This window comes from Elaeis guineensis, chromosome 4 (genome assembly GCF_000442705.2).
Source record: "Elaeis guineensis isolate ETL-2024a chromosome 4, EG11, whole genome shotgun sequence".
Classification (NCBI taxonomy): domain Eukaryota; kingdom Viridiplantae; phylum Streptophyta; class Magnoliopsida; order Arecales; family Arecaceae; genus Elaeis; species Elaeis guineensis.
Genome location: NC_025996.2, coordinates 33,065,411 through 33,082,962, shown reverse-complemented (window position 1 = coordinate 33,082,962; position 17,552 = coordinate 33,065,411). Strand labels below are relative to the sequence as shown.

The following is a 17,552-nucleotide window of genomic DNA, read 5'->3' as shown; positions in this document are numbered from 1 at the left end:
TGCTGGTAGAAAAATTTAAAAATATTCAAAAAAAACTATTTGAGTTCTAAACTTAACTCTTTATTGAGTTTTCTTAATACTTGATCCCTCAATATCTCACAAACTCTCTGATCTGTACATCAATTTTCTTTTAAAAATGCTTGGTTTAACTTGATTCTTAAGTATAATCAGATGCTTAAATACTAAATACTAACTTACTTGAGGACTTAAAAAATTTTTTTATTCCCCCCAACTTAATCAACATTGTCCTCAATGGAGTAGGAAAAATGAACGGTGCATGTAAAAGAAAGAAAAGGAGAGATATCACCTGATCTATAAGTCTTTTCAAAATTGATTCTCCCCCTAACTTAGCCAAGATTATTTTCAGATCCTATAAAAGACACAAAGCAAGACTCGATTATCCTAAACAAAATGCAAAAGAAAGCAAAGGCAAAAGCAAAAATTGAAAACTTGAAAACTGGGTTGCCTCCCAGGAAGCGCTAAGTTTACCGTCTTCAGCCAGACCATGCTGTTCAGTTTAGTGTGGGTCTGTTAATGCTATTTGATCAATATTTTGATTTAATGATATCCCTTCTATGTATGGTTTTAATCTTTGATCATTTATCTTAAAGAAATTTTCAGATTTAGGATCATAAAGTTTGATTGTACCATGTGGAAATACTTGATTTACAATATAAGGTCCATCCCATCTAAATCTTAATTTTTCTAAAATAATTTTAGCCTTGAATTAAATAACCAGACTTGTTGATTTGGCTCAAAGTTTTTCTCGAAATATGTTTTCATGAAAGGCTTTCATTTTTTCTTTATAAATTCATGAATTTTCATAAGCCTCTTGTCTCAATTCATCCAATTCATTCAATTGCAACATCCAGTTGAAACCAGCTTTTTTAAATCAAAATTTAATTGCTTAATTGCCCAATATGCTTTGTGTTCAAGTTCTACCGAAAGATGACATGCTTTTTCATAAATCAATCTGTAGGGAGACATACCAATAGGATTTTTATAAGCTGTCCTATAAGCCCATAATGCATCATCTAATCGATCTAACCAATCTCTACGATCAGGCCTAATAGTCTTTTGCAGGATGTTCTTAATCTCCCTATTGGATACTTCAACTTGGCCACTTGTTTGCAGGTGGTATAGTGTAGCTATCTTATATGTGATCCCATACTTTCGTAGCAAAGTTGAAAATGATGGTTTGTGAAGTGGGTACCTCCGTCCTAATGATAGCACGTGAAAATCGAACCTAGAAAAGATATTCCTTTGGATAAATTTTATGACTACTTTATGATCATTGGTTCGTGTTGCTATTGCCTCAATCCATTTAGAAACATAGTCGATGGCCACCAAAATATATTCAAAACCATTGGAGGGTGGAAATGGTTCCATAAAATCAATTCTCCAAATATCAAAAATGTCAACTACCAAGATGGGATTCAAAGGCATCATGTTTTTCTTTGAAATATTTCCTAATGCTTGACATTTGAGACATTCCTGGCTAAAATTATAAGCATCCTTAAACAATGTGGGCCAGTAAAATCGCTTTGCAATACTTTGGCCGCAGTTTTTCATCCAGAAAAATATCCTCCACAAGCAAGAGTATGATAAAATTTCAAGATACTCAATTGTTCAGTCTCAGGAACACATCTACGAATGATCTGATCAGCACAAATTCGAAAAAGCTCAGGATCTTCCCAAAGATAATACTTGATTTGAGCAAAGAATCGATCCTTTTCATTTTTAGACCAACCATCAGGAATTTGTCCAACTGCTAAGTAATTCATAATATCTGCAAACCAAGGGCCTTTGTATGTGAAACTACCAGAAGTTGTTCATCTGAAAAAGATTCTCCAATTGATGCAGGTTCACAATCTTTAACTAAGATCCTTGATAGGTGGTCTGCTACAACATTTTCAGATCCCTTCTTATCTCGAATTTCAATATCAAACTCTTGTAGCAGTAAAATCCATCTAATCAATCATGGTTTGGCATCTTTCTTTGAGAGCAGATATCTCAAAGCCGTGTGATCTGAATAAATCACGATTTTTGATCCTAACAGGTATGATCGAAACTTCTCCAAGGCAAATACTACAGCTAGTAACTCTTTCTCGGTTGTGGTATAATTCATCTGAGCTTCATTCAGAGTTCTACTAGCATAGTAAATCACTACAGGATATTTGTTTACCTTTGGCCCAAGACAGCTCCTATGGCAAAATCAGAAGCATCGCACATGATCTCAAAAGGTAGTGACCAGTCTGGTGGTTGGATGATTGCAGCTTTGGTCACAGCTTCTTTCAGAAATTCATAAGCTTTTAGACATTCTTCATCAAAGTTAAAGGGGACATCCTTACCAAGCAAATTACATAGAGGGCGGGATGTTTTAGAAAAGTCTTTGATGAAACGACGGTAAAATCCTACATGACAAGGAAAGATCGAATTTGTTTGACAAAAGTGGGTGGAGGAAGTTTAGAAATTAGTTCAACCTTTGCTCTATCAACCTCAATCCCTCTTTTGGAAATAATATGCCCTAATACAATTCCCTTTTTAACCATGAAATGGCTCTTCTCCCAACTTAAAACTAAATTGGCCTCAATGCATCATTTTAACATTTTCTCCAAATTGTTGAGGCAACTTTCGAAAGATTTTCCAAAGACTGAAAAATCATCCATGAATATCTCTAGAAAATCTCCTACCATATCTGAAAATATTGACATCATGCACCTTTGAAAAGTTGCGGTGCATTACATAATCCAAAAAGCATTCTACGGAAAGCAAAGGTTCCATAGGGACATGTGAAGGTGGTCTTTTCTTGATCTCCTGGATAGATTGCTACCTGATTGTATCCTGAGTATCCATCTAAAAAGCAGAAATATTGTTGGCCAGCTAATCTCTCTAAGATTTGGTCAATAAAGGGTAAGAAAAATGATCCTTACGGATGGCTGCATTAAGTTTTCTATAATCTATGCAGACACACCACCCAGTAGAAAGTCGCATTGGTACAAGTTCTCCATGGTCAGTGTGGACAACCGTGAGTCCAGATTTCTTTGAAACGACTTGAGTGAGACTCACCCAATGGCTGTCAGAAATAGGATAAATGATACCAGCATCTAACCATTTAATTACCTCCTTCATGACTACATCTTGCATATTCGGGTTGAGCCATCTTTGCATTTCTCAGATGGATTTGGCATTATCCTCTATGTAAATATGGTGCATGCATATTGATGGACTAATACCTTTTAAATCAGCAACGGTCCAACCTATGGCCTCTTTATGTGCTTTTAATACATTTAACAATTGGTCTTCCTGTTCGTGGGTTAGGTCAGAGGCAATGATTATTGGCAGAGTTTTCTCAAGTCCTAAAAATGCATACTTGAGTGATTCAGGCAAAAGTTTCAGTTCAAGTTGTGGTGGGGCCTGGATTGAAGGACGTAGTGGTTCAGATTTAACTTAGGTAAAGACTCAATTTTCATTAACCAAGGTAGTGATTGTGCTAAATGAGGTGAATCAAGCAAGGCATTCACCTCCTGATATTGGATTGCGTCATTGAATTCATCCTGAATATCATCTTCTTTCAAATCTAAGGCAAAATCAGTTTCAACTATCTCATCTATCAGATCAATTAATGAACAGTTTTTTCTTTTTGAGCATACTTCGAGGCATTAAAAATATTGATTCTCATCTTTTGATCCCCAAAAGAAATATCCATAGCTCTTATTTTACAATTAATATTGGCATTGGCAGTGGCTAGGAATGGGCGACCTAAAATTATGGGATTTTGATTCAGCTCTTGGGATGGTTCCATATCAAGTATGAGAAAGTTTACTGAAAAATAGCATGTATTGACTTTAACTATAACATCCTCAATCAGACCACGTGGAGTCTTGACAGATCTATCAGCTAGTTGTAAAATAACCGATGTGGGTTTCAGTTCTCCTATCCCAAATTTTTCATAGACCGAGGTTGGAAGTAGATTGACACTAGCTCCTAAGTCTAACAAGGCTCGGTCAAAGGTGATGCCTCCTATAACACATGAAATCAAAGGAGCACCAGGATCTTTCATTTTCTGAGAAATAATTTAACAAGACTGTACTAACATCCTCAGATAACATGATTCTCTTTATTGTTCGTGGCTCACGCTTTTGGGTGCAAAGTTCTTAAGAAATTTAGCATAGGCTGGGACATGTTGAATTGCATGAGGAGGGGTATATTAATGTGAACTTGTTTAAACAACTCCATCAGTTCCTCGTTGCTTGCTCCTTGCTTTTTACGGGAAGAACCAGCTTCTAAGGCTGAAGAAATGAGACTTTTGGTCTATATATCTCGGGTAACTCATCCGCCTTCTTTTTTTCTTTGTCTTTTCTATTTAGATCAGTAGCAATTTCTGGCTCTGGTTCTTCTATCAGGTTAGTCTCAGTTCTAATCTCTTCTTCCAAATTTTCATTTGGGCTAGCATCAGTACTAGCTTCTCTCATCTGATCTTGGTATGGGTCCTTAAGAATCTATCACTTCTAAGTTCAGTAATTGCTTTGGCATTTTCAAATTGAGGATTCTTAGATGGGACATTGGATTGATGACTAGGTCCAGGTGGTTGATGAGTGGATGGGTTGTTCCTAGGATTTGGTACTGGTTGGCTTGGGAGTTGACCTGGTTCTCTCCTTATGGTAGACTCAGCTAATTATCCTATTTGTGCTTCTAGCCTAGCGATAGATTGTTGTTGGATCATGATCAATTGTTGTAGTTGGTTTAATCTATCATCAACTAGATTAGTCTGTTGAGGAGGTGGGTATGGTGGCTGATTTTGATATGGTGGCTAGATAGATTGACTGGGCTGACCTCTATTGTAGGCATAATTCTGGTATGGAGGCCTACTCTGAAAGTTTTGCAAAGAAAGAATTTGGTCTGAGCCTGAGTCTGTTGGGTCTCCAAGAAAAATTAGGATGGTTCCTCCAGCCTGAATTATATATGTTAGAGAATGGATCATTGACAGGTTTGGAGTAACCTTGGGCAGCTTGAACTTGTTCTTGAATGAAAGGTGAAAACTGTGCAGCCGTGGGACATTCGCTCACATGATGGGTCGGCTAGCACAGATAGAATAAATCTCTGATAATTAGGTGGTGTGTGTATTGTGCAGAAGATTGTTGACCTAATGCTAGGAACTGATCAAATTTTTGGGAAAGAAGGTCGACTTTATTTAATCTTTGGGCTATTAGGTTCAGATCGGTCTTAGGACTAGAGTCTGTTTGCTTGATCTCAAAAATTTTTGTCCACTTTTGGTGAGGGATTGATCTTTCGTAGGAGGATAATGAAGCATGATTGATTGAATTTTACTCAAAGTTTCAAATAAAGTGTCGGCTTCATCCTCACTTTTACTCATGAATGCACCCTCACAAGATGCATCTACCATCTGTCTGTATTGGTCACCTAAACTCTCATAAAAAGCTTGAACAATTTGCCACTTAGATAGATCATGGTGTGGGCATTTTCTAAGAAGTTCTTAAGTCTCTCCCATGATTCATGAATTTGTTCTCCTGGAAGCTGAGCAAATCCAGTGATGGCTCGCCTCATGGTGTTGGTTCGACCTATGGGATAGAATTTCTTAAGAAACTCGTGCTGCATTTCAGCCAAGTTTGGATTGGTCTCCCTATTGTGCCAAGCCAGTACTTGGCTTTGTCTTTAAGTGAGAAGGAAAATAAGGTCAATCTAAGTGCATCATCAGTAAAATTTTGAATTTTCATCGTGGAATAAATTTTTAAGAACTCATCCAGATGCTTGTAAGGATCTTCAGTAGTATTTTCATAGAAAGATGGGAGCATCTGGATTGTGGTCGACTTGATCTCATAGTGGCTTGCAGGGATATCAGGTAAGTGGATACAAGTCGATGGGTTATAGGTGGAAAGAATAAAATATTCCTTCATCTCCTAGGTGGTTCTCTAGGATCTCCAGCCATCTGATTTTCAGATTTAATATGAATCAACCATTCAATTTTAGGATTGGGTTCAACTAGGTCAGGATAGAGAGATCTTCTACCTTGCATATACCAGTGCAAACCCTAATGTATGATTCAAGTTTTGTTTTTGTTTCATTTTTTTTTAAGAGAAAAAGGAGAGAGAAGAAAGAAAGAGCCCTAGACCTAGATATGTAAGGTGGGAAGAATTAGTTATGGTTTAGTGTTAATTACAATCAAGTTAGCAAACAATTAAACGAGACACCTATGGGTTTCTTAGACCTAACAGTTCAATGTAAGTGGCTTAGCTTAAATGTAAATTGGTTTGTTCTCACTTCCTTCAACTAGCCAGTAAGAGGTGGGATCGTGGGGTCCCCCGTTGCTTGCCTTAGACACCAATTGAATTGGCCAGTAAGCTAACGAACAATTAAATAACCAAAATCACTTAGGTGAGCCTTTATAACCTCTAGCCTTAGACACCAGTTTCAGGAGTGAGTCCGAACTTACTTTGCACTTAACTTGACCACAATATCAGAACTGAACTCGATTAATACTAGGGGCCAATGTCTACTTGATTTTAGTTAGGCTAGGGTTAATGTGGGATGCTGGTTGGTTGTTTGGGCCAAGGGAGGGTGATGAAATCTCCACCTTATCTTGTTATGGGTGTTGCCCTTAAATTGATTTGAGATGAATATGCACAACCAATTTCAAACAAGGGGTTCTATGCAACTAAATTAGATGCATGAAACTAATAAAACTTGAAAGCTTATCTTGTCTCCACGATCACCAAAAATAAATCTACAATGATGAATGCTCCTAAACATTAAGTTTCTACTCTTGTCATGCAATTTTTATTAGGTTTATGTGGATGAATTTTAGGTTAATTTAAAAAAATAGTAATTAATACTAAAAAAATAGTTAAGGCTAGGGTTAGGATTGATCTCACCAACTTGGAAGCTTTCTATCTCCTTTTTTTTTTGAATTTTTAATTTTTTTTCTCAAAAAGATAAAAAAAGTTAGTAAGCAATAGTCACAAAAAATCAAATAAATCAAACATTAAAATTGTGACTTTTCTGGCAACGATGCCAAAAATTTGATACGATCGCGATGCTGTCGTTAGGACACCATGATTATCAATCAAATTCTGACTTCAATAAAAATTAAAAAATATGTAGAAAGTAGTGAGTTGGGTCGAATCCACAGAGAAGTAAGATTTTGATTTGAAATCTTTGATTTTATAAAAAAAAATTTTGAAGAAAGCAATTTAAGTCAAAAAATAAAAATTAAAAGTGCGAAAAATAAATCGGGTACTAAGATCTACTAACTAGATCCTAGCATCTACTTGCAATAAAATAAATAATAAAAATTTAAAAATATAAAAATAAATTGGTACTAAGATCTACTAATTAGATTCTAGCATCTACGTGCAAAAAATAAAAGATAAAAATTTAAAGTGCAGAAAAATAAATTTTGTATTAATTAAAATTAAAATTAAGTATAAAAAATTTAAAAGAAATAATAAAATAAAATAAAAATAAAACTATAACAAGGATCTGAAGTTGATCAGCCAAGTCTCGTAAAAAAGATGGTTGATGACCTCTCCGTCTTTCGTCGTACTCCGTACGGACTTCTCTCCTTCTTTCTTTGGATCCCTAAAGCTATTTAATTTTTTTTCTATTTTTTTCTACACTTTCTACTCATTTTTTTGCTCACAAAATTTATTTTGGACCTCCTATTTATAGATAAATTTTTTATAATTTTTTGATCAGAAAAGGAGTCCTAAAATCTTTAAAAATCATATTAATCTCCTTAAGAATATTCTGACCATCGGATGGAGATTGAACCGCCCAGATCTGCCCAAAATCCATAGTTTTAATCTTATCAAAGTCAGATCGAACCATAGCCATTCGATCATGTTTGGGATTGGTTCTGGACTGTTGGATCATGCTGATAATTTTTTATTCTCAATCGGAAGCATCCTCAGCCGTCGGATCTCATGATGCATTCATTTTCGGCCGTCCGATCGTGCAAAAAATCTTCTTATAAATCGACAACAAATAACAGTCGTTGGATCAATCTTCAAATTAAATCTCAGCCATTGGATGACGCAAAATAGCTTCTGCTACCTGTAGACCGCGCCTGTGGAACGCGTAGCATTTTCGGTGGACCGCGCCTGGCTCTGTGGACCGAGTAGCCGGTCCACCGTATATTGAAGGCTATTTTTTTTATTTTTTAAGATATTTTAGCTCTGTTTCACTCCGATTTTATCTGAAAAATTAAAAAAAATATGTATTAAATTTTTCAAAAATTTTTCTTCATTTTGGTGTTTAAATTGCTCAATTAAATTAATATCTATTTTTTTATAAATATATCTAATTTCATATTTTTTTAAAATCACTTATTTTTTAAGAAAATTCAATAAATTCATGAAATTAAAATTTTTAAGAAGATGTTAGCACCATAAATTATCAAAAATACCTACAATAAAGATAAAAATATACCACTTATCATGGCCAAAGGGGGTCGAGGGAGGTGGGGCTGAGGGAGGCGGGGCCGAGGGGGCCGTCGGGGCCGAGAAAGGTGGGGCCGAGGGAGGTGGGGCCAAAAGGGGCCGAGGGAGGTAGGGTCGAGGGTGCCGAGGGAGGCGGGGTAGGGCTGAGGGGGTCGCGGCCAACAGCGATGCTAGAGGGAGGGGGCGATGGCGAGGGTGGGTAGTGTTTTGGATAGAGAGGAAAGAGAGAGGGTTTCAATAGAGAAGGCGTACGAAATGAAGAAGAGAGGATGCAGTTGACAAAAATTTTCGAGCTTATGATCGTGGTTTTCGAAAATCGCTATGTCAACCGCTACCATAGATCTATAGCAGCGGTTGTCAACCACTGCCATAGGTTTATAGCAGCGGCTGTCAACATCTCGATCTAAATATAAATTTTTTTATATTTTTTTTGAATATGATATAAATTTAAAATTTAAAGCTCATCTTCACTGTTCACTATCTAAATAATTATTATTAGTGTTATGACAAAAGAACATCTCGATCTGGTAGCCCTAGCTATGTCGATCAATAAAATTGATTTCGAAGACACGAATGACCGCATAATGATCTAATAGATAGAGACCATCGATGGATCCAAAAATTTATAACATGATTTCGATGATATTTGTAGCATACTATCAAAATTTTACTTCAATCGGACATCATTATGATGGTCAATTTAGCATATGATGATTTCGACTGTTAAATAAAAAATGAGGGATCAAAAAGCCAAACTACATTCGATTAAGATAATTTTTTACATAAATAATATTTACTATCACTTTAATCATTTGAATGGTGATGATCATAAAATCCAAACCGTATGTATATGAACCATCGAAGAACGAATTTGAAGTTGCGAGAGGAGGTAGTATTTATTTCGATCAAGGAATGGATACTAAGTTGCACAAAATATCAATCAAAATTTGAAAGGTGCCACTTTAATTATTAGTTAAGAACTAAATAAATCTTATTCTTCAAATATGAGCTCATTCTTCTCTTGCAACTTCAGTATCCATTCCTCGATCGAAATAAATACGAGCTAGCTCTTTCTCTTGCAACTTCAGTATCCATTTTTTGATGGTTCATATGCATGTGGTTCAGATTTTATGATCACCATCATTCAAATGATTAAAGTGATAAGATCATTTATGTCAAAAATTATCTTAATCGGATGTAGTTTGACCTTTTGATCGCTCATTTTTTATTTAATGATCAAAATTATCGTGTGCTAAATTGATCATGATAATGATGTTTGATTGAAGTAAAATTTTGATAGTTTGCTATAAATATCATCAAGATCATCGTTGTAAATTTTTAAATTCATCGATGATCTCTATCTATCAGATTATTATACGATCATTCGTGACTGTTGAAATCAAATTTTATTGATCGACATAGCTAGGGCCATCGGATCGAGGTGGTCTTTTGTCACGACACTATAATGATAATTATTTAATCATGAATGATGAAGATGAACTTTAAATTCTAAATTTATACTATATTTATAGAAAAAATATAAAAAAAATTATGTTCTGCTTATATAGCAGCGGTTAAACAAAACCACTACTATAGGTGACGTATCACAGTGGTTATGTATAGCCACTGCCATTGGTTTGAGATATGACAGTGATTGTCGATAACCACTTCCATTGATTTGCACCATAGCAGTGGTTATTTATAATCACTGCCATAGTTTTGACCTATGGCAGCAATTATATATAACCGCGGCCATAGGTGAAACTTATGGCAGTAGTTATGTATAATCGCCATTATATCTCAAATCTATGACAGTGATTATTCATAATCGTTGCTACAGGTCTAACCTATGGCTGGGATTGATTAACTACTGCTATATATCATATATATAGTAGCCATTATATGTAACCGCTGCCATAAGTTAGACTTATGGCAACGATTACTCAATAACCGCTACTATATATGTCTTGTGGTAGCAGTTATAGATAATTGCTGCTCTAGGTCAAAACTATGACCGTGGTTATGAATAATCACTGTCGTAGACTCTATGATAGCAGTTTCGATCCACTGTGCTGTAGTAAATACTACCATAGGCCCTTTCTGTAGTAATGTGTTCTCCCTGCTGATCAGTTCAGTGAATTCATTCTCCAATGAGTACCTACATCCTTGTATTAGTGTCACCACGCAAGTGATTGTGAGATCAACCATCTTTCTATTGAGCATACATAGGATGTACTAGTATTATTGACATCATCGATCTTTGACTCGATGGTCCTATGACTGAAAATATTTTAGACTGGAGCTATCAAGATTTTAGGTCTCACTGACATGATCTCATCATGGCTCTAAAATCATTATCCTAATCTATGGAGTTCATCATAATAATAATATGATACAGTAAATACTGAAATATAATACCTCATAAACATAAAAACTAATGTTATGCATGAGTAGAAAGATTATACAGAATAGTCTCATCGCATCATCCATACGATTGGCTTGTAGGATACTATTCTTTCAATCTTCCAATTACACTAAAGCCAATCGCCTCTGTATTGATGCCCATGCTATCAAGATGACGATCACACTATTGCTATGACAAGCTTAGTAAATAGGTCCACTATATAGTTCTTTGTATCAACTCACTCTATGATTACATCATGAATGAGGTGAAAGCATCTTAAGATATACGTGGGTTTCTAGTGAGACCACACCCAACTCAGTGATGAATCCTTTCATTAGATGACTTTCCTTAGCAACTTCACTTGTAGCAATATACTGAGTCAAGTACAGTTTACTGTTTGAAACTTTTTAATTCACTTCTTCTCTAGTATTTCTCAAGTACTTGAGAATGCTATTCATGATTTTTCAATAATCCTATCCTGGATCTACCAAAAATCAATGGTTATGCCCAAGGCATAAGCCACATCAGGCTTGGTACATGGGTAAGTAAAACTCTTTTACACCTATCCATTTTGAATCTCTTCAACACGAGAACTATGTACTTTTGGACTAGCCTAGCACCTACTTAGATCTATCTCTATAGATCTTTATACTAAGCATACAGGATGCTTCACCCAAATCTTTCATGAAATACTTTTGTGATAGTTAGGTCTTGATCGATTACAATATTGAGATATCATTCTCAATGAGCAGCGTGTCATCCACATACAGAATCAAGAAGTCAGTGGACTCCCATTTATCTTCTTGTACACACATGGTTCATCCATATTTTGGATAAAATCAAATAATTTGACTATCTCATCAAAACAGATATTCCAACTCCTCGATGCCTACTTTAATCCATAAATGGATTTACCTTCCCACTAAAGATAAACTTTCTAGCTAGTATGCAGCTATAGCAAGCAAAATATGAATGAACATTCCTGTTAGCTACCTATTGGATCACACGCACAGGTGTATCAATCAAAATTTATACTTGGTTGGTATACAAAGAGTCCATTATGGATTTTATGGCTTTAAGCCATCTGCTTGAGTCTCTACTCATGACAATTTTCAAATAAATCATGGGATCATCATTCTCAATGATGTGTGGCGTATTGTCATTCTTAATGATAAATCTATATCTGAGTAGTACATTATGCACTCTACTTGACCTTCGGAGAGAAGTGTGTGTCATTATTGTACCTTATAAGTGAGCACACCTGTTGAGGATCAACTTGTGGACTCTCCATAGGTCATTGAGAAATAGTTTGTAGGACTTGAACTTCTCAAGTTTAATTATCCTCCCACTGTCATTTTCTTGAATAAACTCTTTTTCAAAAAAATGGCATGTCTACTGACAAACATCTTTTGTTCGGTAGGATGATAGAAATAGTATCACATACTCTTCTTAAAACAACCTATAAACCTACACATATCTATCTAAGATAGAGCTTATGTACATCAACTCTTTTCACATAAGCGAAACAGCTCCATATCTTATATGGAGTTGCTAGTAACAGATTTTGATGTACCTTATTCAAAACATATACAACAAATTTTTTTTAAAAATGACATTTCCCCAGAGTGAGATTGAAAGTCTATGAAGCATTTAATAGACCACACCATATCTCATATGGAGTATCTATCTCTGGTTTGAATTGTTATTAGCCTTCGAACCTTTATATATATGAGGCCCAACAACTCACTTCCTTTATCCCCATATCCAATAAATGGAGATCTTGATCATTTTATTCATGAGATAAGACTTACAAGTTCTATATGATTCAAAATCATACATATTAAAGAATTCTCTATTTTATTACTTATTTATCTTTGACTCACTAACATGGCCAAGTTGGTAATACTAGAAATATATGACATTCACATTTTCTTTCTTATTCTCATCAACATGAAGAATAATATCATTGAGTAATAGAAATATGAGACCATTATTATAAATTCATAGCCATAAAATTTATCAAAAGGAGAGCAACTTTTGTCCTTTACATTAATTTCAAAATCATGTTCTAACAACATGAAAATTGAAATAATATTTCTGATAATTTTAGGTATATAATAACAGTCTACTAGTTTCAAAATCTTGTCAAAAGATAATACTTACAAATAGGTTCCTTCAGCTTCAGTCTGGATGGACTCTCTACTGGTACTAAACGACATGAACTCACCTCTCTTCAGCTTCCTTATTCCTTATAGCCCCTACAACAACTTGCATAAATAGGAACCACAGAAGGTATCAAATATCCAGGAATCTAAAGCTGAAGCACTCAATGATAAATTAGTCTGTATCATATATAAAGCTTTAGCAGATGCAACTTTTGCATTCTGCTTCTGCTTCACACTTGTAAGATAATTCTTACAATTTTCTTTTCAATGCTTAACATTGCTACAATGAAAATAGATACGTTTGATAGAGACATCTTCACCTTGTTCTCCTCGACGATGCTATGCATAAACTGAAAGAAGGAAATAGTGAGTGTTTGCAGGATCAAATCCTAGCTCAACTCACCATCCATCAAAAGAACCAACTGACTTAATTGCATGATTAAATTAATTAGAATACACTTGACAGTCATTCTGTCATCTTGCCATATCTCATATGTAGTTTTTCTTCCTTTTTAGCATCATGTCCGATTGAATCGGGATCAAGAGAATAAGAGACTTTCTCCTAAGTGAAAACTATTCTCAGATTCCTCAACTAGTCTATGTAATTTGGTTCGATCAATTTAAAAATATTAAATATTCTATGCAGTGATAGTGAAGATACAAATGAATTTATAAAATTAAAACATAAAGGACTACTCATGATGAGATGCATAATTAGATGAGGTCTTTTATCTAATCGTATCTTCCACTTATTTGGCAATTTTATAGCCATCTAGTATGAAAATGAGAAATCTTATCATCAGTTTCTCAGTGGGGTTGAGATTCCAATCCTTCAAAAAATCTTGTAGATAGCACAAAAAACTTCTATGAGTTCAAGGAAGATAACTCTTACCAATTGTATCTCATGCAACTTCTAATATAATTTTTACCTTTAAAATATTTTTGACCTTGTAGATAACACAATAAACTATAGTATTTTTAGTTAAATCGTGCTCTTTATTCCTATATGGTCATATCTGAATAATACTATCCTTGTAGATAGTACAATAAGTATAAATATGCCATAAACATCACTAAGTCAACATCAATCAAGTTCTATAGTAAGTTTTGTAGATAGCACAAAAACTCACTATAATTTTTGACATATATTATTGGCTTAGCATGAGCTAAATATACGATAACCATCATTATGCACTAAGTCAATATCATATCAAGCCCTATAGCAAGTCTTGTAGATAGCACAAAAACTCACTATAGTTTTTGACATACTCTATTGACTTAGCAAAAGAAAGGTATGGATAGTATTCTTAACATTTCTTTATTATAACTTAAAATAATTTAAATGAGAGACTTAGGTCTCAAGTACATCCATAACATATAGATTTTCATTATGGTAATTTAATTCTAACTACCAGCATATAAGAGCAAATAATAAAATCAGATGGTTATGGACTTATCAAGTGTAATCCATCCGAGCCACTTGGATGGATTACAGGTCATATGCTAGGTGCATCAGAGACTGAAGCATCTCATGATTGATCTTTGTGCACCTCGGCTCTCAAGTCATTTGGTAGTCAGCTTTCATTTCCATAAAGGCTAGGCAAATGCTCCATCTTTTTTTTTATTCATAAATAAAAAAAAATAATTTCTATCTATTTTTAAACAAAATTTTCTATCCTTAAATTTTACATCAACATGTAAAAATCTCAATTAGCAATTGGAAACATACATAGGAAGAAAAATATAGATATAACTGAAAATATAAATGCATCAGGAGCACCCAGTCTCTATTTTTACAATCATTGTAAATACATTTCTACAATCAGCCATCACAGATACATTTACAAATACATCCATCATATGAATATTCTAAATCCATAACCATTCATCATGTAGTTTATAATAATTATATAAAATATAAAAATAAACTAACCATGTTATTCTAATTGTGATATCATTCATGCACATGTCACTAAAAATATTAATTTCATAAGCACAAGACCCATCTAAAATTTTTTATTTGGATTTAACTCTTGACCTAATTTTAATTTTGAGTCAACTATATATCACCCTCTTGAGTTAAGTTAACCAATTCTTAAACAAATCCTAATCAAATTAGATTTGCTAAGATTCGATCAACTAAGACTCAAGTCCTAATCATATTAGGTCAATGACAATTAGATCAACTTTAATTAAACATAATTTCTAATCTAATTAGAACTATGAATCTGATTTAATCTATAATCATAAATCCTAATCTGATTGAATCAATGAATTGTAGTTAATATCAAATCCATCAATCAAATCTCTAATTTATGTTTGAAGCATCTTTCTACCATGATCAGATTTTTCAGTCGCTCCCATGCCTGGGACAAGAACCGTGATGGAAGACCCACCATGATGAATGCCCAATCTATGGTGGCCTGCCCTTTGGTCTAGGATGAGTGCATTATATGCAACAACCCTATGTCTTGGCTATGTACATCAAATATATCATTCTAAGGTTCTGCGCATCGCATGCACAAAACTTACAATTCCATGAAAAATATAGATTATAGAATCTTTTCTACACTTGACACACAAGTCTTAAGCCATGGAATATTCATGCCAAGATTTGATTATGGACTAATAACTTTTATTCTTAACGAAGAATGTAATAAAACAATAATTAAACATCTTTTAGAAAATCTAATTTTGATATATCATGAATACGATCTAATCTATACCACAATAATAACATGTTGTTTGATTGAATCAATCAAGGATGACTCTGATATTACTATTGGATTCCATTGCACAACAGAATATGATTTTCAAAATTTTACATTCTTTTAAAATAAATTTTAACATTTAAATCAGTCAATCAGAATACAAAACCCTAGGAATACCTTATAGATTTCAATCAAATAATTCAAGCATGCATATAAGATAGAGTTTATACCTTCCTGAAGATGATGAACCGATGCAAGAATGGTCTCCATAAGATATTAAAATAGATATCCTCCAACAGTGATCTATATAGGATTGATCAAGGTCCTTCTCAATTCGATATAGTGCTGCAGCCATCTTCACAAGTACACTGCTATATTCTTTTTCAATGATGAAGTTGCACCACCACCTAATTGCCTTAGAACCTCCACTTAAACCACACCTAAATCTTTTCTCAAAAGATTAGACACACCCAAATCAGATAAAAATATCCAACTATTGGATATTACAATCATCATGAAAAGTAGACAATCTATTTTCCAAATTCTCCTCTCTTTCCTTTCTATTTTTCTCACTTTTCTTTATCTTTTTTCTTTCCTTTTTTTTTTGATTTTTCTTTTTAGATTCTTTTTCAATGATGAAGTTGCACCACCACCTAATTGTCTTAGAACCTCTACTTAAACCACACTTAAATCTTTTCTCAAAAGATTAGACACACCCAAATCAGATAAAAATATCCAACTATTGGATATTACAATCATCATGAGAAGTAGACAATCTATTTTCCAAATTCTCCTCTCTTTCCTTTCTATTTTTCTCACTTTTCTTTATCTTTTTCTTTCCTTTTTTTTTTGATTTTTCTTTTTCTTCCTTTTCTCCTTTTTCTCACAAGATCCTATGCCTAAAACCCCTTAGGATTGATGGCATATCACATATGGAGCGCCCTTTAAATAAGGAATGAAGGGGCGCCTCATACAACCCCAAGGGGCGCCAACTCTTGGCACCTCATTTCTCATGCGGTGATCTCTTTGATTTCTATGAAGAATTAATTCTCTGTGGAAAGTTTGTTGGGTGTGGAAGAGTCTTCATGCAGAAGGACTCTTTCATTCTAATGCACAAAAACCTATGCACGCCCCATTAAAGAGAAATCATGGGAAGATAAGGCAAGGCATGGGAGTTAAAGCAGGAAAATTAAGAGGAGTAGCCCAGAAGGACTCTTCCTTCTGGGCACCATTTATTTAGGGTGTTGGAATTTATTTGGTGTGGAGGAATGTGTGGTGGCATGGAGTTCAAGTTCACATAAAACTCTTTCATATGAAGTGATTAACCAAGCTAGAAAATCATAGATTCGAACTTAATCTAATTAAGTTCAAGGCAACAAGATTAGGATTAGCTCTAACACCTTAGAACTAAATCCAATTAAAAGTTTGGATTAATTTATGTGCTAGCAATTTAATTAACCCATAAGATTTATAATAAATCTAATTAGATTAAATCAAGATCAAATCTCTAATGTGTGTGACCCATTGGATTCCATATCTAACCAGCAGTGGACTCAGGCTCATGATCTAAATCCGATTAGATTAGATCAGCCCAAATATAATATCAATCAATCAGAATATTTTTTAATTAATTTTTGAATTAAATTTTTTAATTCTTATGAGTCCACAAGTCAAGATTGATGTCTAACAATATGTCATGACTACTCAGAAGATATAAAATTTGATGAAAATATCAAAAAATATCCTTCTATGGTGAGTTACTATGCAATTCAATCCTTCGATCATACAACATCCTAAACAGACTATTATGGGT

General features: G+C 34.2%; 1 pseudogene; it reads right to left on the bottom strand.

Annotated features, from left to right (window-relative positions):
- Positions 1-517: 517 nt before the first annotated feature.
- LOC140857297 (uncharacterized) lies at positions 518-2,552 on the bottom strand (annotated as a pseudogene).
- Positions 2,553-17,552: the final 15,000 nt, after the last annotated feature.